The sequence below is a fragment of the Colius striatus genome, chromosome 12 (genome assembly GCF_028858725.1).
Source record: "Colius striatus isolate bColStr4 chromosome 12, bColStr4.1.hap1, whole genome shotgun sequence".
NCBI lineage: Eukaryota > Metazoa > Chordata > Aves > Coliiformes > Coliidae > Colius > Colius striatus.
This window is the reverse complement of record NC_084770.1, coordinates 7,210,796-7,238,150: the sequence shown is the minus strand read 5'-3', so window position 1 is coordinate 7,238,150 and position 27,355 is coordinate 7,210,796. Positions and strand designations below refer to the sequence as shown.

General features: G+C 46.0%; 1 protein-coding gene across 5 annotated transcripts in view; it reads right to left on the bottom strand.

Annotated features, from left to right (window-relative positions):
- Positions 1 to 27,355, bottom strand: part of LPP (LIM domain containing preferred translocation partner in lipoma) — a 347,202-nt gene that overhangs the window by 305,181 nt on the left and 14,666 nt on the right. For 2 of the 5 annotated variants that reach the window (XM_062005356.1, XM_062005360.1), the window contains exon 2: positions 19,204 to 19,309. The exons of 2 other annotated variants lie outside the window; for them this stretch is intronic. The gene's annotated coding sequence lies outside the window, so the exon portion shown is untranslated. Of the gene's footprint in view, positions 1 to 15,262; positions 15,300 to 19,203; positions 19,310 to 27,355 lie in introns of those variants that run through there. One more of the 5 variants, XM_062005359.1, reaches the window with a different exon arrangement.

Here is a 27,355-nt window from a genome sequence, read left to right as displayed (position 1 = left end):
TTCAAAATCTCACTCAGCACTACTAGCACTAGTTAATGCAATCCCTTCCTCCACTCTTCGTTTCCCTGCCGGGCTCTCAGTACCCAGGTCCCCAGCACAGCAGAAAAATCTTTAGGAAGCAACATTTACACAAAATAAACTTCAGAAATGTTTCCCTCAAAAGGTTTTACAGGCTTAGGAATTCATACAATGGCTTGGGTTTTTTTTACAAAATGCAAACTCAGGATCCAGTTTAAATCAGTGTCTTGTTACAGCCACTCTGCCTAAAACACGCACTTTGCTTCCTTTGCAGCAATGTGAATTTGTTCACTACAGCCAACTCATGCCACATCCCTATATTAAACACACACATATATATATATACACACACGCACACGTGCTGTGTCATGTGGAGCTGGCTATGACTGACACAAGGCTCGTGCAGCCACGAGGAGGGTTACCAAAGCCTTATCTGCGCTCAAAGCGGTTTAGAGTTACCGGGCTGAAAGGAAACAGAGAGACATCCTGTTTATAGGCTGTAGAGCTCCAATGGATAAACAAGTGCACCTCAGTTAAAAGCGGAGCGGAGGCGTGGGGGGAAAAGGCAGAAAGTGAGAGATTTAGCAGGTATCAGTACAATGGGATACCAGCTATGCTGCGTGCCTCGCAGTACAACCCCACGTGCAGCAGGGCTGCAGAATGTACAGAATGTGCCTCCATGCTGCACTGTCAGCTCCTCTGACCCTGCCACGGCCAGACCCTGCTTGTCTTTCACCCCAACGCTGGGCTGCTTCCTGGCATGCTGCGAGGTGACACCAGATCTATTTTTCCACCCCCTTCCTCTTCGTTCTCCCAGCGCACACTCATGCTGCCAAAGCTTTCTATGCATTTTGGTTTTCATTCGCCAGCAGGGCCACGCCGTTGAGGCTCAGGGTTTCTGCAAGGTCAGGGTGGGAAGGGCATGTGCGAGGTCAGGGCTCCCAGCAGCCATGTCTCTCCGCCAGCAACACAGGGAAGTCGAGAGCCTTCCCTCGGCAGCCACTGCTGGGCACGGGCAGAAGGGACAGCTGGGCTGGACGGACATGGTCGCTACTATAAACCCAATCCCCAGCTACTGCAGGGAGGAGAAGTGCCAAGAGATGTCCCTCACTGCTTTCCTGTCTGCAAAACATTGGAGACCTGGGTTAGAGGTAGGTACCCAGCTTAATCTTGTTTGAATTATCAGTTGTGTACATTGGCCTAGCAAGAATGAGTAAGTCCAGGCCAGAACTGTTGGATAGATGTAAGAAACAGATCTGCTGAAAAACCTTACAAACATCCCTCTGCCATTAATGATGAAATTAAAGAGTTGAGGCTCTACTTTAGCTCAACGTCTGCCAACACAAATGTTGTGGCAATGTTGACTCACCAGGTCAGTTCTGTGGAGCTATAGGCTACCTCCAGCTTCTACAGCAAACCTTTCCTCTGTACCACAATTCTGGAGAGAGCTGGCAGACAAGGCTGCCTGGCCAGTGGTGGCAACACCCTACCAAGCCACAGGCAAACTGGGCAGGAAACATGGCACACCTGCTGGGCTCAGACAAGTTACAAGCCCCACAGGGACTCTTCCTATCCTACCTGGTCAGTCTTCATAAGAAGTTAACTGCTTTTAATCCCACTTTCCACATCTTTGCTGCTCCCCTGATAATTTTTCCCCTCACCAACGAATATAGGCAATGAAGCCACATCTAAAGCTCTCATTCTCACCCATCAACACAGAAGGGAAAGTTCTGATTCCCCTGGTTTCAGTTACAGAACAATCAGAAGGATTTGATCAGAGCACCATTACCTCGCAGGGTAACCCAAAACAAGAGACCCAGGATAAGGTTCAAGGGTGAGTTCTCACAGCTCTGTTGCCTTTTTGGTTTTCGTTGCCTTACTTTCTGTATGGGCTTGGGAACTCTCTGCAACAAAGGTACAAACCCCAACATGTTCTTAGCCCTTCAAGTCTGAGAGTCTCCACCCAAACCCAGTCCAAAGCATGAGCAACAGAGAATTACACCTGTGTGTGCAAGCAGAGCTTGCTGACACCACCATTCACTCTCTGAGCACTTTCATCACATCGTGGCTGGCACAGCCGGTGCTCCACATCCACCACAAAAACCCGACAGCTCTGCAAAGACACACAAAAATGGGACTTGCCCACACTCTGACAGTTCCTGGGAATGAGACAGCACTGCCAGGTCTTCAGCCAGTGAACTTAGGCCCAGGGAGCCTGAGAGCTACTCCCAAAAGAAAGTCCTGAGCAGGTAATTTCTCATTTGTTTCCTATGCTACTCATTGTGTCATGCAACAGAGATGGGTCTGACTCATACCAAGTTTCCGCAGGGCCTGACATAACAGGTCGACAGACTCGCCTTCAAATAAAACAACAGCAAGCATGAAGTGACTGTATCTTGGCCAAGAAGGACCCAAATTCAAGACAGCCCTCAGAGGCTCAACTCCAAATAAATAACTGTTAATGAGCTCCTTGCTCATCAGCTTCGTGTAGTCCTGAAGCTTTTATTTTGCCTTCCTTCCAGCTGGAAGCAAAGTTGAGAATGAAAGCTAGTGACTCGCAGGGAGGAGTGACAGATGCTGCCTGCCTGCAAGTGTGAAGAAACTCTGACAGGCAGAAATAACACACCTCACATGGCTTACGGTGGTGGCAAAGCAATAAATAATCTAATAGACTACCAAGGCTCATAGTAATCATGTTGTGCTCCCCTTTGAGAAGCCACTCCCCTCACCGGATAACATCTGCCATGCTGTAGATGTTCCTGGAACAGGGAGATATTTTTAAATCTCTCAATGTGGCACAAAACTGTGAGTGTATCAGCCAAAATACCAGCCACCATAGCGTTTATATATAGCCTTGCACATACTGTCTATAGATGGGAACATAGACAGATACATGGAATCTAGCATCATTACAAACAGACATTCTTCTGTTAGTCTTGAAGCACTTGAGAAGAAACTTCCCAGACAGCAGCTCTACTCGTGTCACCCTGCCCTTTGTGTCTCTCTGTCAGCTCCTGGTCCTCAAGTGTGTTAAGTGCTGCATCTCAATTCTCAACGATCACTAAAAGTCTGGCATCCAGACCTCCCCATATGTCTCCTCTACTATAGGGCACTGAAGTGCTGGTGACAGGGTTTCCTCACTGCCCTAAGCACTCCTTTGTACACACATCTTCCGAACCAGAACCCATAGCCCCCAAAACTTCCTCTCCTCTTGCTGAGATAAATCCAGAGGAGGGATGAGAAGATCTTCAAGGCAGCCCACTCAGGGATGGCTCCATCTGACACCAGAAAACTCTAGGTATGGTTCCTATTGAAAGTAGGAACAAAGAGCTGCTCATAAGAACAGAAAAGGATTTGCAAGCTCAAGACTGGCAATGGCTCCCTGTGGAGCATCTGTAATCACTTCTAAGGAACTCTGTTAGCACACAAGTTACTGCAGGGGAAAAAGGAAAGAAAAAAAAAAGTAATTTTAAAAGTGGCTTGAGATATTGCAACACATTTTCTCACGAGCATCAAACCTGCATCAGCATTTCAAACAGAGCACCAGAACCAGGATGATGTTTAAGCTCTTGATAGAGTTATCTGCCTAATAATAACCCCAAAGAGTACTCCTTGCCTGGCTGCCTGCCAGACCACATACAGCCTCTCTGCCCTTTTTCTTTCTCTTTTTTTTTCCTTTTTAAACTTTATCAGACATGAAAAAGTTGACTCTAAGAAAGTCAGCCTCTTCTGTGAAACAGATTGGCTGAGACTTCTTTTTTGTTGTTGAGGAAACCATGATTTAGGGGCCAGGAAGGGGAGTCACAAATACATGTATTTTGTCCTCAGTTGTGCTTTATTTTCTCCTCTAGCAGGAAACAGGGAGAAAGGATCTGACCCAATTGCCGTCAGCTGCATTGGTAGTGATTGTATCAGCTCCACCTGCTTAATGTGTGTATTATGCAAGATCACAAGGACAATGATTTGGAGAAAATTCAGCGGTGACTGGTGTGTTCTCCAGGGACAAATATAACATACTTGCACATGACATAAGCAATCTACAATAGTGGCACGGTCTCAAAGTTGGGGGGAGGAAGGAGGGAGAGCTGAACATCTCTCTGTTTGTCTAGGGAATGAGCTATTACAATGAGAGTGCAGCTTGTTCAAACATTTTAGAGTCTGCTTCATCTTAAGTCCAGCACTCAAAAGCATTCAGAACTGCACTGAGAGACCCAGCAGCTACAGCTCAGGGAGGAATGTCCTGTGGGTGTCCAGCTTTCAAAGCCTTATAAACTGCAACAGTTTCAATATAGTTCCCCTATATCCAGAGAACAGCCTTGACAGAGTAGGTAGGCTGTGAGGTACCATGCTTTTCCTTTCTCACCTGCCATGGATCCATCCCCCTGGGCCACTGAGCTCATGTATGGTGTAGCCTCACTGAAGCAGGTCCTGCAGAACACTCCTTATAGCAGTATCAAGATAACAAATGAGCCTCCAACAAGCACTTGGACAACGGTATAAGGTCAAGCAACTGCTGCCAAAGCACCACAGAGGGACTTAAATGGTGTTTTTAAAAGGGAAGAGAGAAGAACAAAGTGAAGAAGTGTACCTTGGCACATTCCAACACAAGCAGAAAGTCCCAGGAGTGTGACAGCAGTGCTCACTGCACTCTTCTAGGCTCAGCAAGGCTGTTCTGAGCAGGTGCCCTACTGTCCCCACTTAGCACAGTGCTCTGTAACACCTCATGCCTGCTTTTTTAATATCAAATCAACTATACACAAACAGCACTGTGTTCATAGCAGGCTGCTGGCACGACATCCATACCACCAGTAAGACCCTGGGAAGTCTTAATTGGCAGGTCATGCCTGCAAAAATTTTGTTACTGTTTGTTCTGTCTCTACCACATACCCCATTCCTCAGCCTGCTCACAGACACAGTGCACAAAGCTCAAATGGAGGAAAAAAAAAAAGCCCTTTAGCTCATTCTGCACCTTATTCCCCCAAGATTAAATAACAACATCTTTATATCTTGTCCAAAGCCCTGAGAAATGCTAAGGTGCTTTACCTGCCCCTCCCACCTGCTGTATATTCTTGAACATATAGACCCACGAACATACACAGTGATATCAAATGACATGTCACCAAACAACATCAGGCATCAGACCCTTGTGACCCAAATGGGTGACACTTCCTATGAATTTACCACTTTTACACTTACACAATCAGGGAGGTGGAAGCAGGCTGTGTATGAAGGCAGGCATCGCCCTTTGCAAACACCCAACAAGCCTAACCAAAGACATCAAGCCCAGAGCCTTCAGTGACATCCTCCCCCACACAGTGCAGCAGGGCAGGTGCTTAGAGATGAAAAAAGACCCACCAGGAAAGCTCTTTCTTCCACAGGAGCTGACATTTCAGCTATTAAAGAAGTTTCTGTTTAAAATGACATTAATTGCACACACACTCAGGAATTTTCTCCATTTTACCACTTAAAAACCACCCAAAGCCACTTTGAGGCTTTTCCTTTTTTCTCTCCCACCTTTATTTGCTCTGTAAACACATTTGTGTGCACTCTGGATCTCATAACGTTCAGTTTCTCTGACACTTGCTTTGAAGCAGAGCAGCAGCTACCTAGACAGCTCGCCAGAGACAGTCAAGCATCCTGGCTCCTGTCCCTGCTATTGTGGCACACCACAATGCAGAACCCCACATGGTTCAACTCCTCATGCAACCTTCTCCCACCATAGGATGAAGCAGAAGATATAGTTGGTACCATTGGTACTGACAGATAGCTTTATCAGGAGTGCATGCTCATGAACTCAGCCACCTCCCTTGCAGGTTGAATTTCTCCCAGCAAAGCCCTACCCTCTCAGCAGTGTGGCTTATTTATTAAAGCAGTGTTGCAAGTTTATCGGCACATCAAGGCCTCGATTGCAGTGGGTGGAAGATGTGTTATACCACAAATGCTTTACAGCCTATCGAAGAAGCTGGTGAGGTCAGCTTGGTGATAATCCCCATCCCATTTGCATGCACGTGGCACTATATCAGGTGAGAGTAGCCAATAGGTACCATCTGATGGAAAGAGTCCCAAAGCAGAGTACTCTCCTGTGCACCAGTACAATTGTAGTTAGCTGCTATAGGTGCCCCTGAAGATCCCAAGAAGAAAGATGGCACAAAGTAAACTTGGATCAATTCTTGACCTTACCATATATTTACATAATCATGCATACATACAAATGCTTATATACAACTGTGCATATCTGTGTAGCTTTGGACAAGTTCCTCAGCCTTCCCTTACTAGTCAGTAAATGGAAAGCAGTATCACCGCCCTAAACATACTTGAAAAGTCAAGGACTTTTCAAACACCTGTAGGCAAGAGAAAGCCCAGCATCTTCATCTCCATCCCATCAGTGCAAACAGCAGGAAACTTCAGCAAGGACACACCACTGAAACATCCTATCAGCCCAAGGAAATTATCAGTGGCACCAGTCCAAAAGGGCTCCTAGTGATATCAGACTAACGCTGGCTTTCTAAACTATAAAATCTGGTTTGGGGAGTGCTTTTCTGTTACAGATTTCAGTAGTACTAGCAGATATCCCATGATACTTTCTATTAAGTCCCTTTATATTGCCTTATGCCTTGCACATCTGTTGGCCTCCCTCCCTAAGAGGAAGGCTGGGAGTGATTCCTCTTGTTTAACAGGTCTGCTCCATGCCTCAAGCAACGTGAAATCCTCCTGACAGCAGCTAGGAATCTCTTTACTTTCTGAAAGCAGGTCATCTCCACCATGCTCAACTTTAGCCTACCCAGAAAGCAAGGTCTGAGCCAAAACTTAGACACCTTTTTGCTGGGCTAGCTATGCCACTGACCTACATGCACCAAGGGACACCACTGCTAGGTCTAGCAAAGCAGCCTCTGCAGCATCTCACAGAAAGGGGGTTAGGCAAGGGGAGTCATTTTTGGCAATGAAAATGTAATGGAACATGTTATATTGATCTTATTGTGGACTGAGTCATTTTTAGAGTGACTCGCCTCCTCTTCCCCTCACTTCCCCACCCCCAAATTATGGACTGCAAGAAATGAGCCGAGATAATGGGCAATTTCAGATGCTCTAAACTCAGGTTTTTCTCCTGCTGGAACAGCATGCCACGACAGTAGATGGACTGAGCTCCAGAGGAGATGTCCTTCATGTTCTCATGTCTTTTATCAGCTACAAAGAAATTGTGCCTAAGTAATGGCAAGTAGAAGAGAACTAGAATGATGGGGGACTACTTTGGAGAGAAAATAAAGAATCAGAAGCAATATCTGGAAAGCATCTGCAGTTAAAGGAGATCTCCAGAAACAGATGGGCATCAGACACGAGCCCCTCTAAAAAGATAAGCAGGCTGGACGGGGATCAAACTGGGGAAAGGATCTAGGTGAAGCTACTTCTGCTGCTCCAGGAGTACTCTGTGGACTTTCCAAGTCTACAGGCACTTGCCAGCATACAAGTACCAGACATGAAGGATAACCACTTCCAAAAAGAAAGATAAGGGGAAAGCAGAAGACCCCCAGAGAAAATGAAGCAAGGCTGGTGACAGTAAGTTCTTCCTTGACTCCTTCAGGATGAAGCAAAACCCCTAAGGAAGCTGTGGGAGTCCCAAGGTCTTTTTAGGGAAGTGAAAGCTGCATAGATAGGAATCAGATGACCGGTGAGTTTTCCCAGCTCATCTCCATGGAAGTTAGTGCACAAGTACCCTGCTGCAAAGATTATTGCTCTTTTACTGGGGAGTGGGTATGAAGCAACAGAAACCACTGATCCTACCCACACCCCATCAGATGTCACTGAAGGGCAGCCTGGTCTCAAAAACCTACCCATAACGTATACATCAATATTAAACATATATATAACACACACGCAAACCAATCTCTGATCTGCTGTTCAAATCTCTAGATGACTACCTTTGATGGCATTAAGCAGAAGGCAGCAAGTTCCCTATGTGCTTGTCTGTTGAGGTTTGCCAGTGGTGCACACACAGGATTGCACAGCATGTAACCACACAGCACTCGCCAGCCACACACGGCATTTGAGCCCAGCGATGAGATCTTCCAGTGCTGGGCTTCAGCCAGGTCCAGTACTCTCCATTCAGAGAAGAAACTGGTACTTCATACACGGGGAGGTGACTAATCACAGTAGCTGAGTTACAATATAGCTTTTAACACACAAGGAAGAGATGTTAAGGTCATCTTGACTCTCATCTACAGCATCCCACAGTACCCCTCCCACAGCTGACTTGCTGCTCTTTTTTTCCTCCTACATGTTTTCTCGCTTTCTATCCTCCCCTTCAACCTTCTTTCCTTTCATATCTTCTCACCTCCTTCCCTACCAATTTATCTTCCTCTGTCTATGCACTCCTTCCAGCACCTTGAACACCCTCTGATCACCCACAACTCCCATCTCAGAAGTCCTTTTCTTCTAGGAATCAGCTCTATTTGAATTTCAATTTCCAGCCACCTCCCATGCTGCTTCTTCCCCAGACTCAAGTGCATGTTTGTCTGCCTTGAATTGTAGACCCTTTGGGATTGTCTTCTTCCCCACTTGCAAAGCACAGCACACATTTACAGGGTGGGTAAATAATAAACAAGCAGTCTCAGTTTCAGGGTGGCTCAGTGTGAGCTCCCTCCATGTTTGCCTTCTCTCTGCTTCAAACTAATCTACCCTTAAGACTTTTTCTTCCTTATCTCTCAGTTACAGGGTTATCACTTACATTTATCAGCACTCTTCAAAAAAAAACAGTTAAGAAAGGGAGGTGGGGAAACAAAGAGCCTTTACCAGCCCTGCTCACCCATAAGCTCAAACCCAGAGGCTGCAGAGGAGCTTGTAGGAGCACTGTGAGGGACAAAAATAACTCACTGGGATTATTTCAAACTCCACTTGCCTGGTTTCTAGTCAGTTTTCAGTTGGTTTCTGGATGAGCAGACACATTTCAGCTGGGGCAGCATCTATCAAATCTACATTGATGAAGATGATCAGAGGGCTGGAGCACCTCTCCTATGAAGACAGGCTGAGAGAGCTGGGAAAGTTCAGCCTAGAGAAAAGAAGGCTCCGGGGAGACCTTGCAGCAGCCTTCTAGTACCTAAAGGAGCCCACAAGAAAGCCAAGAGAGGGCCTTCTTACAAGGTCATGCAGTGACAGAACAAGGGGTAACTGTTTTGACCTGAGAGAGAGGAGATTTAGATTAGATGTGAGAAAGTAGTTCTTTACTGTGAGGGTAGTGAGGCACTGGGACAGGTTGCCCAGAGAGGTTGTGGATGCCTCATCCCTGCCAGTGTTCAAGGCCAGGTTGAATGGGGTAACCTAGTGTAGCAGAAGATGTCCCTGCCCAAGGCAGAGGAGTCACAATTGGATGATCTTTAAGGTCTCTTCCAACCCAAACCATTCTATGGCTTCCATCAGTTGAGTGTCTGCCTTTGGAAGGAGGCTGGGAAACAGGCAAGTAGGCTGTTGAAACGGAAAGCTAGGGTAAGGGCAAAAATAAAGTTATGAAGAAAAGATTACCAGTAAGACATAAGGCATCAAGAGGTGACTAAGAGGCAGCCCACGCTCCAAGGAAAAAGAACAGCACTAAAGGCAAAATAAATAAATAAACCCCTGTCCATGTCAGGACTGAGCCGATGCATCAAACTGACTGACTGTCTGCCAACAACATCCATTCCTGACGGGGAATTTGCATAGTGGGAGTAGCACTTCTCAGGAACCAGCATGACAAAATGCTCACTCAACCAAAAAAAAATAAAAAGAAAAGGGCAAGAGTACTTGCTAGACAGTCCACAGAGTTGGTGCTATCAGCTGGTATCTCATGAGAATCTGAGCTGTCTGGGGTTTCCTAATGCCCCAAGTTGCTGCTCCCTGGCCCCCTGCACTCTTTCTACTATGTGGACTTCAGCCCCTGCCTCCTCCTACACGCCAGCCCCTCACCTACATGTGGACATCACCTCAGTCATTTTGAAAATCCCATCTCCACCACCCTCCCAGATTTCAGACCCTTCTTCAATGGGAGTATGCTCAAAAGCCACATCCTTCTCTATCCTTACAGTCTTAACAGCCTTTATGAGATCCTCTGATGTAGCCTTCTTACACTGATGTATCTTGGTGGAGAATTAATGTACAAAGCACATACATCATGAAGTGTAAGCAAGAACATCATTATGCTATGAGAAATCTCATCCAGATCCTTGGGAAAAATTACCATTTTTGTTCCTGGTTTCATCTGAACTCACTGGCTACCCTCCTCTGACAACACAGCAAACAGGAATGCCTTCAAGTACATAATTGGAGAGGCATTCAAACCACCCCATGACTGAGATGGTCATGGAGTGAGTGAGCAATAAGAAACTAGAAATGAAAACTAAGAACAAAAGTTGAGGAGAAAGCAATCACGTAGAAAACAAGAGGAGACCACATAAGAACAACCAAATCAACGAAGAACCCCATTCCTTCACACTGAATGCATTTTCCTGCATAGCAGCATTTCATGAGACAGAGAGATTGAAGAGTTGGTGTTTAACACTGCCTCTGGAAACTTGCCCAGAAGTTTTTGCATTGCTCAGCACCCTGTGCATAAAAGGGCAGCAGCAGTAAGGCCCCTGGTGAACTCCTGCTGGCCCAGCTGTCTGGCAGGTATAGCTAAAAAACCCATTTTGGGGAAATATTGCCTTTTTATAGCTTATCTCTGTGCAGACAGATGCCTCATGTCTCTAGAAATAGCAGGATTTAACAGTCATGTTTGCAGGGACAGATTTTAAAGGTTCTATCTTCTAAGAAACAACCTACACATCCAGAAACAGGAGGCCAGATTTGTTTTGATATTGGAACCCCCTTCCATATGCTAAGCATGCCCACGGATTTGCAAAAACCCTGCTCTGAAAATGGGATGTTCATTCAGCAACAGGTGACAACTAACTTGCATTTGCCTTCATATAGACTCTGTTCCCAGTGCCATCAGCAGCAAAATAGCACATAATTAGGCTGATATTGCCTTTTGCTGAAAAATCTCTGGCATTTTATAAGTAAGAGTGGTGGAGGAGAGCATTAAGCACTGGAAAAACAAGACTAATAAGTGAAGTAAAAACACCCTGCAGCTACAGCTGATCAGCACCTCTGTTGTTCCTCTTCAGAGGGAGAGAGCCAGGATCAGATCCCAAATATTGTTATGATTAGTTCGAGGTGATACAAGACGGAGCCATAGTCTGTGTTCCCAGATCGGCCTCATGGCTGCAAGCCCCAACCTCATGAGCCTGGAGGAGCCTCTTCAGCCTCCATCACATTTGAGTGTGACAGGGATAACATTATTTTCCTACCTCTTAGCAGTAACAAGCATTTTTTACCTAAAAAGTGCCAAATTATCATGAATTTCACATTAGAACAGCTGATGCTAAGGATGCAAATGGCTCTGAATGTAATAGGACCTTGCAAAATTCCCATGATAGCACCTTGTACTAGCAACAGTTGGACCAGTTGTCTACAGCATCTTCCTCATCATGAGATTTTTTTATTTATTTCTTTTTAAACTGAATGAAGGGGTACTAAAGACAACCACCTGCTGTGAAATGACCGAAATACGCATGCAAACAACCCATTAGCAGTGTTCAAATGCAATTTAAATTACTAGTTGTTAAAGCACTCCTCAATGTCATGGTAAGTTTCCAAGGAAAATTACATGCTATGTACTATTTAATTGATTGTTTTCTACTTCTTAACATCCATTTGTTCCCTCCTCCTGTCTTTTCCTTAATTGCAAGAGATGATAATGACTTTTCAGTGAGGAAAGGGGAACAGCTAACAGAGTTGAAGAGGGATTCACCTGAAGAACATGGATGTAGGAGGGAAGTAGCTGCCAAAACTGGGCAGCTTCACTGCAACTTGTCCCTGTGACATTTTCACAGTAAGGGTGTGAGACAGCATTGCACCATGACTCCTTTCCTCCACACCACAAGCAGCCAGGCTTTCAAAACCTGACATTTCTTTAAAACATAGTCTTCCCCCACTGTGTCAAGCAATAAGCACAGTTAACTATTAGAAGACGGTGGGGTAAAGCAACAAAAGCAACTTTCTTCCTCGTCCCGGGCATGCCAGTCCTTGAACCAACATGCTCAATGGAGGCAAACAAGTTTTTCTCATTTGGGAGATCTCATCCCACATGCAAATACCTAAGCTGACAGGAGCAAATTTCACCCACTCCCCCCCACCAAGTTGACTAAAGAATTAGTCTGTGAGTGAGACCTCCTGCTGCTTGCAACTGCTGGTAAGCATGAATACATATTATAAAGCTAATAACAGCCATCTCTTGAAGCCTGCACTCTGCTCAGATTTCAGGAAGGAGCACTGGTACAATTAGGTAAAATGCCACCTGGAAATTCCTGAAGAATACGTCTTGGGATCATGTCCCAACACACATGTAAGCAACATACATCAGCTTCATATGATAAAACTTGGTTTAAGCAACCAATGGAGAAATGTTTTGGGCTCAGGAGAGTATGACTTTATTAGAGTAAGAGAGAAGGGTTTTATACCACCACTCACAGCACAGGGATGTTAAGCTCCTGCCTGTGTGTGGGAGCTGAGCATGAACTGTCACACAGAATCCAGAGATTTCCACTTTTCCCAAATTTGCCACGGAGTGCCCCAGTTTCTACACCTGCATGCCAGGATACCTCAGCTCTCCTCATCCTGAGGGCACCAGTTAATGTTTAAGGGCTCTGAACCCATTGCCTACAGAAACACAAAGTATCAGTCATGTAGAGTCATCTGGGCTCCTAATCTTGTCTTGCGTTCATTTCTTCCGTGCCCACATGTGTTTGCCTCATGCCGTCTCGGGCAGTTTCTCTTACCTGCTGTGGGGCACATACACAGAGCCCTTAGTGCATGATAAATGTCCTCACAACAGCCAAGTCACACAGTGACAGTGTCACCACTTTGCCACATCCTCTCTGGTACCAGCCTTGGACTGATCAGTGCAACAGCTGGAAGGAAGGATGGGCTGTGAACCAATCTTCCATACACAGGAGCTAAAGCAAACTCTCTACACTTAATGCATTATTAGAAGTGATTGTAAAAAGCTTAAGAAATGCAGACATGAAGCTCTCTGAGCAAACTGAGGTTCAGTGCCATGGCAGGCTTCTCAGACTTGAGTGTTTACTGAGTGCCAAGCTTCAGAAGGAAGAAAAATCTTTAGAGAGCTGTATTATTTTACAGGTCATCCCTTAATGACTCTATTCCTGGAGCTAAAGAAAATCCGCTGTGGATCCTGGTTAGCATCAGTGATCACTGGATCTGCCCAGGTCTTGGAGAAATACCAGATGGAGAGCCCTGGCAGCCTGCAGTCCCAGCTGTGGGTATCCTCCATCCTCCAGAGCTCTCCCGCAGGACATGGGCACCTCATCCTTCACAGTCCGTACAGCTCTCAAGTCACGTCCTCATGGCAATGGGATGTTGCATAGGGAAGGATCGGCACGTGAAGATGAACGGCTCCAATGTACTTCCCCAGGTGTGCCAGAGTATCACTGCCCTGAGTCCTGGGTTATGGCACCTAGGCACTGCTCATCCTTGTCTTCCAACAAGCAGCCTGTCCTGGCAGGCAGGAAAGGGGGGAAACTGCGAGGGGAACAGAGCATCATCATTTGCAGTCCCACTGTGCTGTCCCTGAAACACCAAGCTTGGTCACAAGCAGCTGGCAAAGCCTGGACATGCCACATCCAAGTGCCACCACAAGCAGGGGTTGCCTGGGGCACGACTGAGCTAGGGAAGCGTGGCACAGGGAGGAGGCATCATCCGTTGTGCACGGCCACATCTGCAAACACAGAGGCAAAGCACAGCACACAAAAAGCGACACAGCCCCCCTGCTTGCTGTCTGCCACAGCCTGGCACCACCACACACCACGGACTCCTCAGCCAGTCACCAGGCTGAGGCTCCAGGTGCTGCCACAGCTCTGTCTCCCCATCACCTGCAAGGATTAAAATGCAGCTAAAATCTGCAAACTCCCACCACATCGTCACATTTGCAGGAATATGCTCCAGGAGCCCCTTCCACTTTGGAGGCCAAGTCCTTTTCAGCTCACATCCTCATGCAAACTAAGACAAGTACCTTTCACTGCCCAGATCAATCGAACCACTTTTGCACTTCAAGGACCACATTTCCAAAAATCCACATTTCCTGAAAACCAAACCTCATACCGAGTCTTAATCCCCATTTAAAAGGGCAAAAAGAAACCAACAAGAGATTTAACTTTCTAACAAAGATCTTAAATTTTAAACAGGGAGAGTGTGATAACAACAGGTCTGAATCAGCCTAAAAATACCCAGTTAGCCAAGAAGATACAAACATCACTAACCAGCAGTAGGAGCTATAAAAGGTTTTTCACCAATGCCCCTTCCCAAGTAAAGGACAAAGTACAGAATTTTCTGTCTGAAGCACAGGACTGGCTGCTATGCAACCCCAGAGCAGTGTTGAAAGCTCTCTATACATGTTACATGCTCCAAATGACAAGAGGAATGCAGGACAGTGGATCTCTGCTCCATATTCCCCAGTATGGTTCTACTTGCCATGAATAAAACAGGAAGCAGAGCATCTTCCAGGTCTTCCCCACACCCCTGTCTGGATGAACTGTAGTTTCCTTTCAGGAAAGAGAAAGGAAAGGGGGGTGGGGGGGAGGCGAAAGAGAGAGAAACAGGCAACTGCAATATCAAACAGACTAAAAACTTCACACTAAGGTAAAATACAGAATAACAGGAAAAACCAGACATCGAACCTTCATCCAGTTATGGCAGCTACACATCTTCAGGTCCCTAACAAAACACAGTTAAATATTAACATTTGAGAAGAATGTCCATACATTATGCAGCCTTTAAAACACACATTCTTGCTTAGGAGTCAGAATTCATACTTAAGCTGTATTTTACTTGCTGACCACAGGCATATATACTCACGTTTAACTCTATAGTGCTCTGCTGCCCTGCTGCATTAACCAGTGAAACTAAAAGCAAGAGCATGACCAAATGGGAGCTAGCTTAAATTATCTTTATAGCTAGGCCTGAAGAAACATTCTGCCTTTGAGACCAATCCACTAAGCTAATTTTCCCTGCCACAGAAGGTTTGATTGGGTCCCTTGCTGTCGACTGGTGATCCACACGCCTGCCTCCACCAGCAACGCGCACATTTTGATGCAATCCATCTGACTAAACAAACAAAAAAAGCCCAAGTTGCTTGCAAAAGTAGCAATGATGCACTTACCAGCATCCAGGCAAGCTCCTTCACTAACACACTTCCCTCTCAAGCAGATCAAATTTGGAACAAGATCCAGGAGCAAGAGAACTGACCACAACAAGCTTCCAAAACAAGAAAGCCGGGGGGGGGGGGGGGGGGGGCGGGGGGGGTTGGGGCGAAAAACCTTACTACAGGAATTCAAATCCTGCTTCCATCAGACCCTGAGTCACCTCCCCTCCCTTGCAATAGATCAGAGCAATGGGTAAACATTTCCAAATATGGAGATCAAAACTCCAAAGGATGTCAAAAAAAAAAAATCACCCTTTTCTCCCTGGCTTTGGCACGGGGATGATTTGCCCCTCTGGAGCATGAGCTGAGTGCTTCACTGTTGCTGACCTACACACAGTCTGGACACAGGGCCACACATCACCATGTTGACCTGTGCTTTGGAGGCTCCTGGCTCAGTGGGTGATGCTGCACCTCTGTCCCCACCCAAGGATGCATGGGGAGGTGCAATGGGGCTGCCCCAGAAGCCATCACTCCCTACAGCAAACCTTCCTCTTGTCCTTAGATTCATCAGCAGAAAGTCTCCTAGAATTTTTTCTTTGAGTGGTCTTTGAAGGTAAATAGGCAAAAAAAACCAAACCAGTCTGTGTTTCTAGTGTCACCAGCCCATCACCAGAAAAGGCAAGGCTCAGTCCCCACTAGAGAGGTCCTACTGCCAGGTCCCATACCAGTTGCTCACCTGAGGCAGGAAAACCTCCCCTGATCCAGCTCATCTAGCCAGTGCTTTGTGAAAAAGGGTGGATTTGATTTTGCTTTATGGAGAAAAACAAAACAACAAAACAAAAAAATCCATACCAAGAAAACACCACACAGCCCCAGAGCTCTGCAGAAAGGAACACACTGCTTGGACAAAGCAGGATGTTCCTGCAGGGAGAAGGAGACCCAGGATGGCAGCACCCCTCAATCCCTGCAGGGAGATACAGTGCAGCATCCCCTGGCAGGCAGGGACAGGGGAGCACCCAGTTTCCCCACACCTGGGAAAGCAAATTTAGGAGGCAAAACAGTTGGACTTAGAGGGCACAACTGTCGCTGCAGAGCCTGCCTGCACACAGGAACAATATATCCATGTCACTGTTGTGATGGGCATCGATCCTTGGCTGCTACAGCTGACCTGTGGGCATCAAGGAGGTGACCGTGCCTGCCAGCACAGGACAACAGGGTCCTGGTAGCTGTAGTCATGGCCTCCAGGAGCAGGCAGCTTCTCAGGAATGTGCAAATCAGGATGTTTTCAAGGGGAACAGGCTGCCAAGACGATCCAACCAGACCAGAGTGATTCCCCAGCACCACCCACAAGATGCTATTGAATTTATAGGGAAGGAATTCCAGAGCTGACTCTGCCCATGTATGGCCAAAACAAACTGTAAAAAAGCGACATTCTAGTACATCTGGCTTTCACTGGGCACTGAAGCGTGGGCTTTGGGAAGAGTCAAAACCCTGCAGTGACAGAGGCTGTACAATCGCCTCCAGTAACTAGGCAGAGGTCAGAGGCCCATAGCAGCACAAGTTAGTCCCTGAAACCACAGGTGACAGAAAATGTGCAAACCTTTTCTTCAGAGGAAAAACAAAGCTTTCTGCCTTTTAGAACAAAAAGCACATTGAACTTAGTGATCCATTGCTACCACTGCAAATAATCAACCTTGCCAGGCAGGAGCAGACATGTCCATTACTCTGGTAGTTATAAAGGCAGCTTTAAAGAGCCAACAGTCCAAGTGGCACTACATGACACACCAGGGCAATGCCAATACAATGTAGGCAGCTGATCAATTACTTTACAAAAAACCCACTAAAACCTCCTCCAGAGTCATGAGCCCCAGCCAGCAGCTGGGCTACTAGGAACATTCTCCATGGTTCAGAAACAGGTATGTTTTAAGCACAGTGGTAGAAAATGCTCCAAACCTAGGGTAAAAAGGGTTTTATAGAAACCCTGACTCACTTCCCAGTACCTTGTAGAAAACAATTCTTTATGTACTGCTTTTTGCAAGGACAAACAGTAGCATGAAGTAGAGAGTAAGGCAAGTCAAGGAAGGGAATTAACACGTGGTGGAGGAGCACTGGAATAGCAGAAATCCCATCCCAGGCTTGCAACAACTCTTAATGCTCTGGGCTCCCACAGCTTGAACAGATCAAGGTTCTCCTTAACAGTTAAATGCCATAACCTCGCCAGCCCTGCCAGCAGGGGAAATATTAGCTGTGTCAGCTCAAGAGGCAAAGGGCTTAGTGAAGCAGAGAAGAATGCAAGCTGCAGTGGCACACGTAGTGGGGACAGGGAAAAGAAGCCCAAGGGAACACTGGCTGCTAGTGCTGCCTCTGCCTCTGTGCTCGGGTCAGGCAGAGTATGGATTATAGCTCCTGGGTTTGAAACCTGGGACTAACAGCTTCATGACCTGAGAGGTACTCTCGTGCCAGAAACAAATATAGCTGTTAAGAGGGACTGGGAGCTCGAGGGCCTGATCACACGAGGACAATCCAGTTCCCGGCTCCTGGCAGGCAGCCCAGCACAAGTAATACCCATCAGATTGGGAACAAGTGTGTGTCTGCGCAACATTTGCTGACGGGAGACTCACTATAGAGCTATTCCCCCGGCTTCACGTTCACAAGTATTAGATCTCCCTTCAGTTTCCCAGCTGAAATGGCATTATACCCACTCGCTTGCTACTGTACTCATTTTAAACAATGGTACCTAAGCATGAGCTGGAGTTCTGCACCTCTGCTTTAGAGCACCTTCCACCCCAAGTGATACAAGAAACTAGAGGGGTGATCAGATGCTGCTACATGGCACCACAAGTCCCTCTTCTCGCCACAGTCAGTAAAAGCTTGGGAATAAAATCCAACCCAAGCTTCCTGCATAGCGGTACAGGTCATTATCAATCAGCCACAGGGACAGGCATGGCTAATTTAATTTAAATGACATTACATAAGCAGGACAAATGAGAATACTTGATTCCTAAAAATGTCTTGAAGGGGCAGAGAGCACAACTTGCATGGCATATATAACACAGGGACTACTGCAGCACGACAGGAACCCAGACCACACAACAAAGACAGCAAGGACCATGGCTGTGCACAGGCACAACTACGCACACACATGCCTCCTCCCCCAACATGCTTAGAAGCAGACTTAGGACTTGCAAGCTGAAGTCCTGTGCAGCCAAAAGTTAGCACAAATGTTTGTGACAGTTCCACTTTGCAGACAAAGGCAAAAACTGGGTGCAGAGGAACAAATATAGAAAGAAGTCAGGCAGGCAAAGCAGGTGCTGGCTTGTAAAACCTTGGCCAGAAAGGCTCCCCAGGAGGTTGAATCTGGAAGTTTTGCAACAGCTCCACAGAGAGACAGAAGAGGTAGAAAAAGAAAAAATAAGTTAAAAAGGAACATGAATGCATATGCATTCCTTTATCACCATATATAGTATATACAGACATTTGGTATATACACCCCCAAGCTCTCATATGCCACCATAGAGTATATGCTATATATACACTATGCATCTTGGTTTCCATGTGTCTCAATTTGTACAGCATGTGTGTGTATATACGTGTGTATGTGCATTTCTCATGCCTGCATTTGTCACTACCCTCCACATCACCTCTCTGTGCATGCTGTCACACACACGCCGCTCCACACGGCTCACCCAAAGCCTCAGCACTGTAGTCTGAGATGGCTTCTGAACACTTGCAGCTCCTTGTTGCTTCCCCACGAAAGCCTCTGGGTGCAAGTACCACCTGGGAACTTGCCAGTTTGTCTTGCATTTTCCAGTGATCCCACCTCCCCACACACACTCCATTGGGAGAGGACTGACTTTCTTTTGTTTTTGCAGAGAACCACAAACAAGGTGTCCCTGTCAGAAAAGCAACAGATTCTTCCGAGAAGTTGCCCCTGGTGCGTGTGAAACATGTTTACGTACCAGTTCTCACGCTGCACAGCCTTAGTGGTGGGCCAAACTCAGAGAAGGGCTTTTGGAAACACGTGGGGCTCCACCAGAGTCACGACTTTGGGTTTCTTTCCCAGTCCTGTGAAGAGAGAGAGAGAGAGAGAGAGAGAGAGAGAGAGAGAGAGAGAGAGAGAGAGATAGAGAGAGATACCCTTGTGATACACACCGGATGGGCCTCCTATCAGCTTGTCTCCAAAACTTGCAGTTTAACCCACACAACTTCTGGGAAACGCAGCATTTTCCTCCCCAGCTTTCTTAGGCAGAAGCCTCCATACTCCTGGACTCTTTTCAGCACCCCCAAAAGTGAACTGAGCCAGAGACCAACACTGGCTGTTGGCTGCCATAGTTTGGCCGACAACTTGCACCTCCTCAAGCCACAGATCCTTTATGGCTCTTAATGTCCCTGAGGTGAGGGAAGTAAGAGGACACATAAAATGAGGCATAAAGTAAGAGAATAAGGTAAATCCATCACTCATCTCCATGACCTCAGGTTCAGTAAGGGAGCTAGGAGGCATCATTTAATTTGGTTTGAAGATCATGGGGTTGACCACCACTGTGAGCACAGCTACTCCTCTATCTAGTTCACCAGCGCTCCACCTCGGCACATCCTTTTCTCTGAGCTCTGCCCAGTTCCCATCAGGGACTACCTCACTCTTTCCAGCAGCTGCAAAGCAGGTACAACCCTTTCTTGAAGTTATCAGCTTGGTGCCATTTTATCCCTCTACAGACAATGAAGGTAGAGCAGAGGGGACAGTCAGCCACACAACTGCTGTCTTTCACGTGACATTCCAGGACGCACAGCAGGGTGCATCCCATGGAGACAGATGGCATCTGAATCACTCCTTCCTGCCCCCACCAGCATCCCATCCCAGCCACATCCTCATCACCCTAACAGCCCTATCTCTGCTCATGACAAGCACAGGCTTGCCTTGTCATTACTGCTCAGCAGAAAAGGTTACGATATTTGCCACTGTAATGCTGAAAATGCTCAGTTCAGGCTTGCATTTGTTGTATCTGTGCTGCTCTTTAGGGTACATATGAGCCCACAAGTCTACAACCAACATGCTGCAAAATGCAAAAGCACTGAAGGCTCACAGTCCAGGTCCCTCCTCGTCACCTCTATCACACAGTGAGATGGCTTCCAGCCCCTGTCAGCATCCCTTATGCCCCACACTATGTCTGGTACCACAGAAGCCAGGAGAGTAACATGGTTCTCCAAACTGTGGTAGATCATCATTGCACCAACGCCACAAGAGCACACCAAGGTCCAGTCTGACCCAGGTGACGACTCCTCCGTTCAATCTCTCAGTCCCTGTGGTGGCATCCAGCCTTGATTCCCCCCAAAGGGCTAAGCAGATATAAAAGTCCCCAGAACCCTCCATGCTCTCTCAGGTGCCATGAGACTGTCCTCAAACGAAGATCACAACAGCCTCTCCCACTTACTGCAGGCTTGGGATGAAGATGAGTAACTGCAGGGTTTTATTGCTGGTGAACTCAGCCAAAGAGCAATTTCTCTCTATCCATCAAGGAGGAGACAAGTACAAGCAAATATTATGGTTGTGTATGTTTACTTTTCATTTTTGAATGATGTAGAGTTATATACAATTTAGGTCCTTCCCACAGACTCCTGGCAAAATGCCCTTCAGTCTTATCTGCAACAGCAGAAGACAACAACACTCCCCTTTGGTTCCAACACTGTTTCAATTCAACTCAATGGCACCTCTGGGAGCTCCAAGTAAGACAATATTTCTTGAGAATCAACCTGTGTTTAAAAAAAATCTTGGCTCAAGCTTGTCTTTCACCAGGTTTAACTCAGTAAATGTTTACAAGACCAGTTATAGGATTCAGCAGGCTTGGTTAGTTGAATTGCGTCTTCCTGGCTTGATTTTCCATACCAGTCGTTACCTTGTGACCAGAGTTCCTGTAGCAAGGTGAGCAGGACTCCATATACCCTCTTTGAAACAGCCAGCTGAAGCCTGCTGTGAAACTAACCTCTCCAGCAGCAAGTAGAGCTCAGCATGGTCCCAGAGGGGCAGCAACTCACTGGTGCCCAGGCACACACTCCCTCCTGGCCACATATCCACAGCTGGGCAGGACAAGGACAGCCTCACTGGTCACAGCAATATCCACCTGAGTCAGGCTGTCAAACTGCTCCATTTGTGATCCTGTTTCTTTTGTAGAAGGCTGAAACAATCAGTGTGGGTCTTTGAGTATGGAAATACCCAGAAGACAAACCCAAGGCACCAGAAGAGCTGTATGTCTCCTGCATTATAAGCCATCAAGCCATGATGCCACCACCAAATCAGGCCTCTTCAATACAATCTCAACAAGCATTTCCCACTGGGGAGCTTTTCTCGAGACCCAAGACCCTCAAACTCCAAGATCAGCAGAGCTCCTTTCCCCAGACTCTTTTCTTCTCAGTTGCCTGTACACATCCCTCAGCAAATAGTGTCACTGAAAGACTCATAACAGAGGACTGCACAGAGGCTTAGTAAAATGATGCTGTCTCTGGTGGAGAAACAAGCAAGGGATACAGATCTTTAGGGACAATAAGAAGTTCCAAAAGAGAGTTTATCCCTCATAGTCACATTCATTCCTGCTTTGGCTCAGGTAGAGAAGACAAATGAGTACACAGTATAGACATACCCACATTGCTGCCATGAATTCCAGCATAACTCTCTCCCACAATGAGGCCCCTGGAGAAACAGAGGCAAAGTTTGCCCCTAAGGAGCCACCTCTGGCTTTCAAGAGTCAAGAATCTTCCAACAATCCTTACAGGGAATATCCAGGTGTTTTTGCAACAGAAGTAGTAACACCAGGCAGGCTTTTAGCTCTATGAAACAGGTCCTAGTTCAGAGCCTCCACAACAGATGCTCAGTGGTCTGTGCACATCTAATTCTGATTTTCATCTTGCAACATGAAATCTCAGCTTTCTATCACAGTCCTGAGAGATACCAGCAGGAAAGTGTCTTTGGCAATGCAGCTTTACACTGTCAAGCTCCCTCAGTATGACTCTAGTGCCTCCAGATCACCAGCTACAGCAGCTAAGGACTTCATTTACACCTATACGTTTGCATCTTCATTTTTATGCCTAGCACAATACAGACCACTTATTTTAATGCACCATTTCAATAGGCAATTTATCCTTTAAAAGTAATTTAAAGCAAATGCCCAAACAGCAAGAATGAGTTATCATAGTCTAAGCACTAAGTAGAGTCTGTGGACAACCTACCAGAACCAGAATTTACCCAAAGAACATGTCTTTCACAAAAGATTGGTTTCTTCTAACTAGTTAAATTTAAGATACAGTTGATAAACAGCTGAGAAAGCGATTAGCAGTTAAAAAAGCCATCCCAAGCTGAAAGGAAAATAAGGTGAGAGGCTAAGATCTACAAACTTCAAAATCCTTAAAGACATGATGACTAGAAACGGTCTGTTCACTCACTGGTTGATAGCACTGATGCTGTATTATTGACTGTAAGAATCAATATTCTCAAGAAAAAAAGAGAAATATAAAGTTAACACAAGAGTACAGAAAGAAAGGTTTCCTGATTGCAGGTCTAAGAACAGTAGTTCACAATGCCTGAATTTAAACACCAACCCTCTGTTACAGTTTGAGTTTTCCTACATTGTTCAGAGCTTTTGGAAATGGACAGTTTAAAATCTCTCCAAGAATTCTGAGTTTCAAAGAAGTGCAGTCATCACCTTCAGAAAGACTGGTGCCCCTAGCATAACCTTAGAGTGGTCACTTAAAATTGAAGTAATCAAACTCCCCAGTCACTTTAAAAGAAGATCTTACCTGTGAAAATAATTTCAGCAAGTGCTAATTATACTTCTAACATTAATGGCTGAATGTCATCTTTTTCTGATCTACTCAGAAGCTGCCTTCACTTTTAAATCTCCTTTACACTTGACAGTGTTACCAATATTCAGACCTTAGTGTTATTTAAAATCAGTTATTTAAATCAGTACAGCCATACTTGTAGAAGCCCAGGTGTGATCACCAGTTAAACTGGGATAAAGCAGCCTTCTACTGGGATCCTTTGTTCCCGTTCCTTGGTGGAGCAGTTGGCTCAACCCAACTGCCACAAGGAAATTTGTTGTTTGAACTGTTCCAGTCACCAATTTTTAAGTGCAGACAAGCTCCCAGCAAGTCAGTTATTGGTATGAACTGACACAAGTCCCCCATACATGATTGGCAGGTGCACGCATAGGTCACCCAGTCGACAACCTCATTCAATCTGACCTTTTCATTTTAAGTGAAAAACACTTTAAAGTCTGCCCTGTTCCAACATATGTATTTTTGTCTTTCCCATTCCATGCCAATATATTTGTTATTTGCTGGCCAAAGTCCCCAAGCTCAGAAATCTCACGTTATCTCCTCTGCTGCCAGAGGCTCGATACTCAGCCATTCTGGCCAACAGCAAGCACTGAGGGAGCTGTCTGAGGTCTCCAGGTCCTCACACATTGGAAAAATTAGACCACTTACATACAAAACTCAATTCAGAGGTTAAAATTCAACTTATATGCTTGGGTAGCCTTACATTTGAGCACAGCTGTATGGAGACATGGACTGATCTTGCCATCCCAGGACACTGATGCCTGCAGGATTTGGCCCTAACAGCTTTTTGTGTTGCTTCTTTACTTCTTTGGTTTCATTTATGAAAATTAAACTGCTCAACTAAAAAGAACACTGAAGTTATTTAATAAAAGGGTTTTGGAAGATAACAAAATATGAAGACACATTTCCTCCACTCTGCTGCCAGTGGCACCTGCTCCAGAGAGTCATCGATACAAACAGCATCAGCTCATATGCTTGGCTGCTGCTTTTTGGGAGGCCAGATCCTGTGTTGGTGTAAAGCAGCAACTATATGAACAGCAAGTCCCAATCTGCAGGAAACACACACCCCTCCTTTATCACCCTCAGCACAGAGCTGCTTCCAAATCCGCTGTAACCCCATGTGTCAAAATTAGCTGTAATGGGACTTATCGCTTCCAAAGCCCCGGTCCAGCCCTCATGCTGGAGGAAGGCTCCTGCCGGCCACAGCGTGGATCATCCACTCTAATGAAGAGAATTAGCTCCCATAAGAGAGAAAACTCACTGACAGCCCCTACACCCTGTATGCATTGCCCTGCAGGAAAGCTGGGCTTCTGCAGCAGTGATACACCTTGCTTTGGGAATCAGAGGATTCATTTTTGTCGTTGTTATCACACTTGATTTTCAGGTTTATCTTGGGGTTCATAGCATGAGATTAAAACAGGAGGGGGAAAAAAAAAGAAGGAGCAAGAGAGCAGGTGAAAGGAGAGACCACTCAAGTGGCACAGCAGCACCAAAGCAATGGCATCCAGTTTTCCTACATGGAGATTGCTGTATTACAACAAATCAAAAAAGCTTTTGAAGGGCAGGTCTAAGCAGTGGCCAAGGAAGCTGTGAGACAGCCCTACCTACAGCATTCCTTCACCCAAGAGCCCCTGAGCACTGGTTGGGGACCAAGCCATCAGTAGGACCATCCACGTCTCATCTGTTTTTTTAAACGTGTAAGGACTGCTAGCAAAAGAAGAGTGGCTGAGGAATGAGAGGAATCAGGATGCCTGTGTCAGAAAGCCCGTGGGTCCATGTTGGAGTGACTTTTCAGCTGCTCCCCATCCCTGCCAGCAGCACTGCCTGTGATTTGCATGTCTATAACTGACACTGGGTTTGGACCCTGTATTTTCAAGCACAGACTACCAGTGTCATGCTGTTTGTGCTCCCTCAGTCTACTGGAAGGGACTTTTCAAAATAGCCTCACTGGTTTTTTTTATCCTTTCCCTCCCCAAGGTTTGCCGTCTGCATTTCACTAAGCCTGCTCAGAGAGATCTTGAGCAAGAGGAGGGCAAGTTTCACTTTCTCACTCAAATGCACCCCAGCTTACTGATCAAAGGAGGATAATTGATTTCACTTTCAAGTTCTCATGCAGTATCAAAGCATCACAGAGCCTGGGCTTTAAACAAAAGATAATGTTTGCAATGCAAAACCAAAAAAAAACCCCTCACTTCCCCACCCACTGAGGAATGGCCATTCTTACCAGGCAGCACCAGAGCAATGACCATCCCCACCAGGCAGCACCAGCAGAATGCTGCACTAACACACCTCCCATGTCTTAAGATGCAAACAGACAAATTGTGACTGAGAGCTCAAGGAAGCAGAGATGTGCTGTTCCCCAAGGCATCAGGGTCAGGAAGGCATCTGGCTCTAGCCATTCCGAGACCAAGGTCTTCTGCAGCCCACCTTCAGGTTGAAATCTCTTAGGGAAGAAATGGCATTTTCACACACATTTGTTCAACTCTAAATCTTTTATTACAAAGGATGATGTTCCTTTAACAATTCCAGTTTTAAATGCCCAAAATTTGAAGGCAGACCACTTTCTCCCAGGCTTGTTCAGGTGCCACCACAATGAAACCCTTGGAACCGTGGCAGGCTCTGTTAGCACTCTTCTTAAAACCATTTTTAAACAAAACTGTTAAAACTTAGAGATTATATGACCAGTATGTGTGTTCCAGGCTTCTGTATTACCCAGTTTTGGCCAGATCATTTGAAATTAGCTACAAATACCTGGTGGGTCACTGGAGTCTCCACTCCTCTGCCAGTTTGGTCAGGTTAGGTTTTTTCGAAAGCATTATAACTCATCCCAATGACTAAAAAAGCACAATTGGCCAGGACCAGGTTTAGAAATGTTGTCCCCTCCTTCCTCACCATCTGATTTATCACATAACTTCTTTTAGCACAATAAGTGCAAGTATCATCACATCTTTCCTTAAAATTTAAGAATAAAAAGGTTTTAGCCCCTCCATGCCATTACATCTTGACCTGGAAAAGCATGTACATTGGCCATCAACTGCATGTCCTTCATTATTTGCCTACAGCACCAATAGTGACTACAAAATTGCACCTTGGACCTGAATGTTCTGGTTAACTTGGACTGCATTCCTGCTTCTTGCTGGAAAGAAAGACGCTTTTGGTTTGTAGGATGACAAAGTTATCAATTAAATGCCCTCAGAACCTTTACTGGACCTCACCAGTACTTTCAGGTCATGCTTCTTCCCACATACCTGATGATTTCTCAGCACAAAACTTTCTTGGCTACTTATTCTCCATGTTCCCTCCAAGAATTTGTCACACGATATCCTTCAGCCTGCTGCACCTGGGAAGCAGGAAGAGTATATGCTCATTTGTTTGAAACATTAGCTACAGTATGTGGGTGAAACATCACACCAAAGGTACAAAACACTCAAGACCGAGAAAGGTCTCTCTAACCTTCTTCTGTCTTGCTTGTGTGATTCACAGAAGCACCTAGCAGCATAACACCACTATCATACCTGTCCTCACCTACTCCTACCCAACCATACTGAGCTTGTCAGCAGGAATCTTGTCACCAGCCCTGAAGCTGAAGTTTTTATTTTTTTTAAATTGGTGATGGGGAAAACCAAATGATCTGCAGCAGCTTTATGAGACAAAAATCTCTCCAGGATGTGCCAGGTGATATTTTCAAAGACTGACTTGGCACAACATTAAGAAAGTCAGCATAAAAACATGCCAGCAAGCAAGACCAGCTCCATGCCAGCCATCAGGCAGGCTCAAGGAGCATTAGAGACTGCAGTGGGAAGATGGAAGGAGAAGAAGAAAGATAGACTCATATGCATCTCCCAGTATGGACAGTATGTCAAAAGGTCCAGCCACACGTCTGGTCACCATCCAAGAAGAAAAACAAGAATAAAATGAGAGGGGACCTCTGTGAGCAACTGCACCATCTCATACCACCGTAGCCATGCACAAGACAGTACTCACCAAGACTGACCACACAGCAGTGCATGAGATACCACACTTGGCTTCCAGCCTAGAAACAGGAGACATGCATGGGAGGCTGCGTGGGAAGAGCTGACAAGTGAAGACTATGTTCTATCAAGCCTGCAAATCTGCACATTGCACACAAAGGCTCACCACAGCCTCGCCATTCGCCCGTAGCCACCGTATATCTCATTACAACCCTCAAAACACATCTGACTTGATCACCAGGCCTTTATCAGCATTCACAGAGAACAGAGAAGGTCAAGAGAGCCATCATCCAGGAACAAAGTACAAAACAAG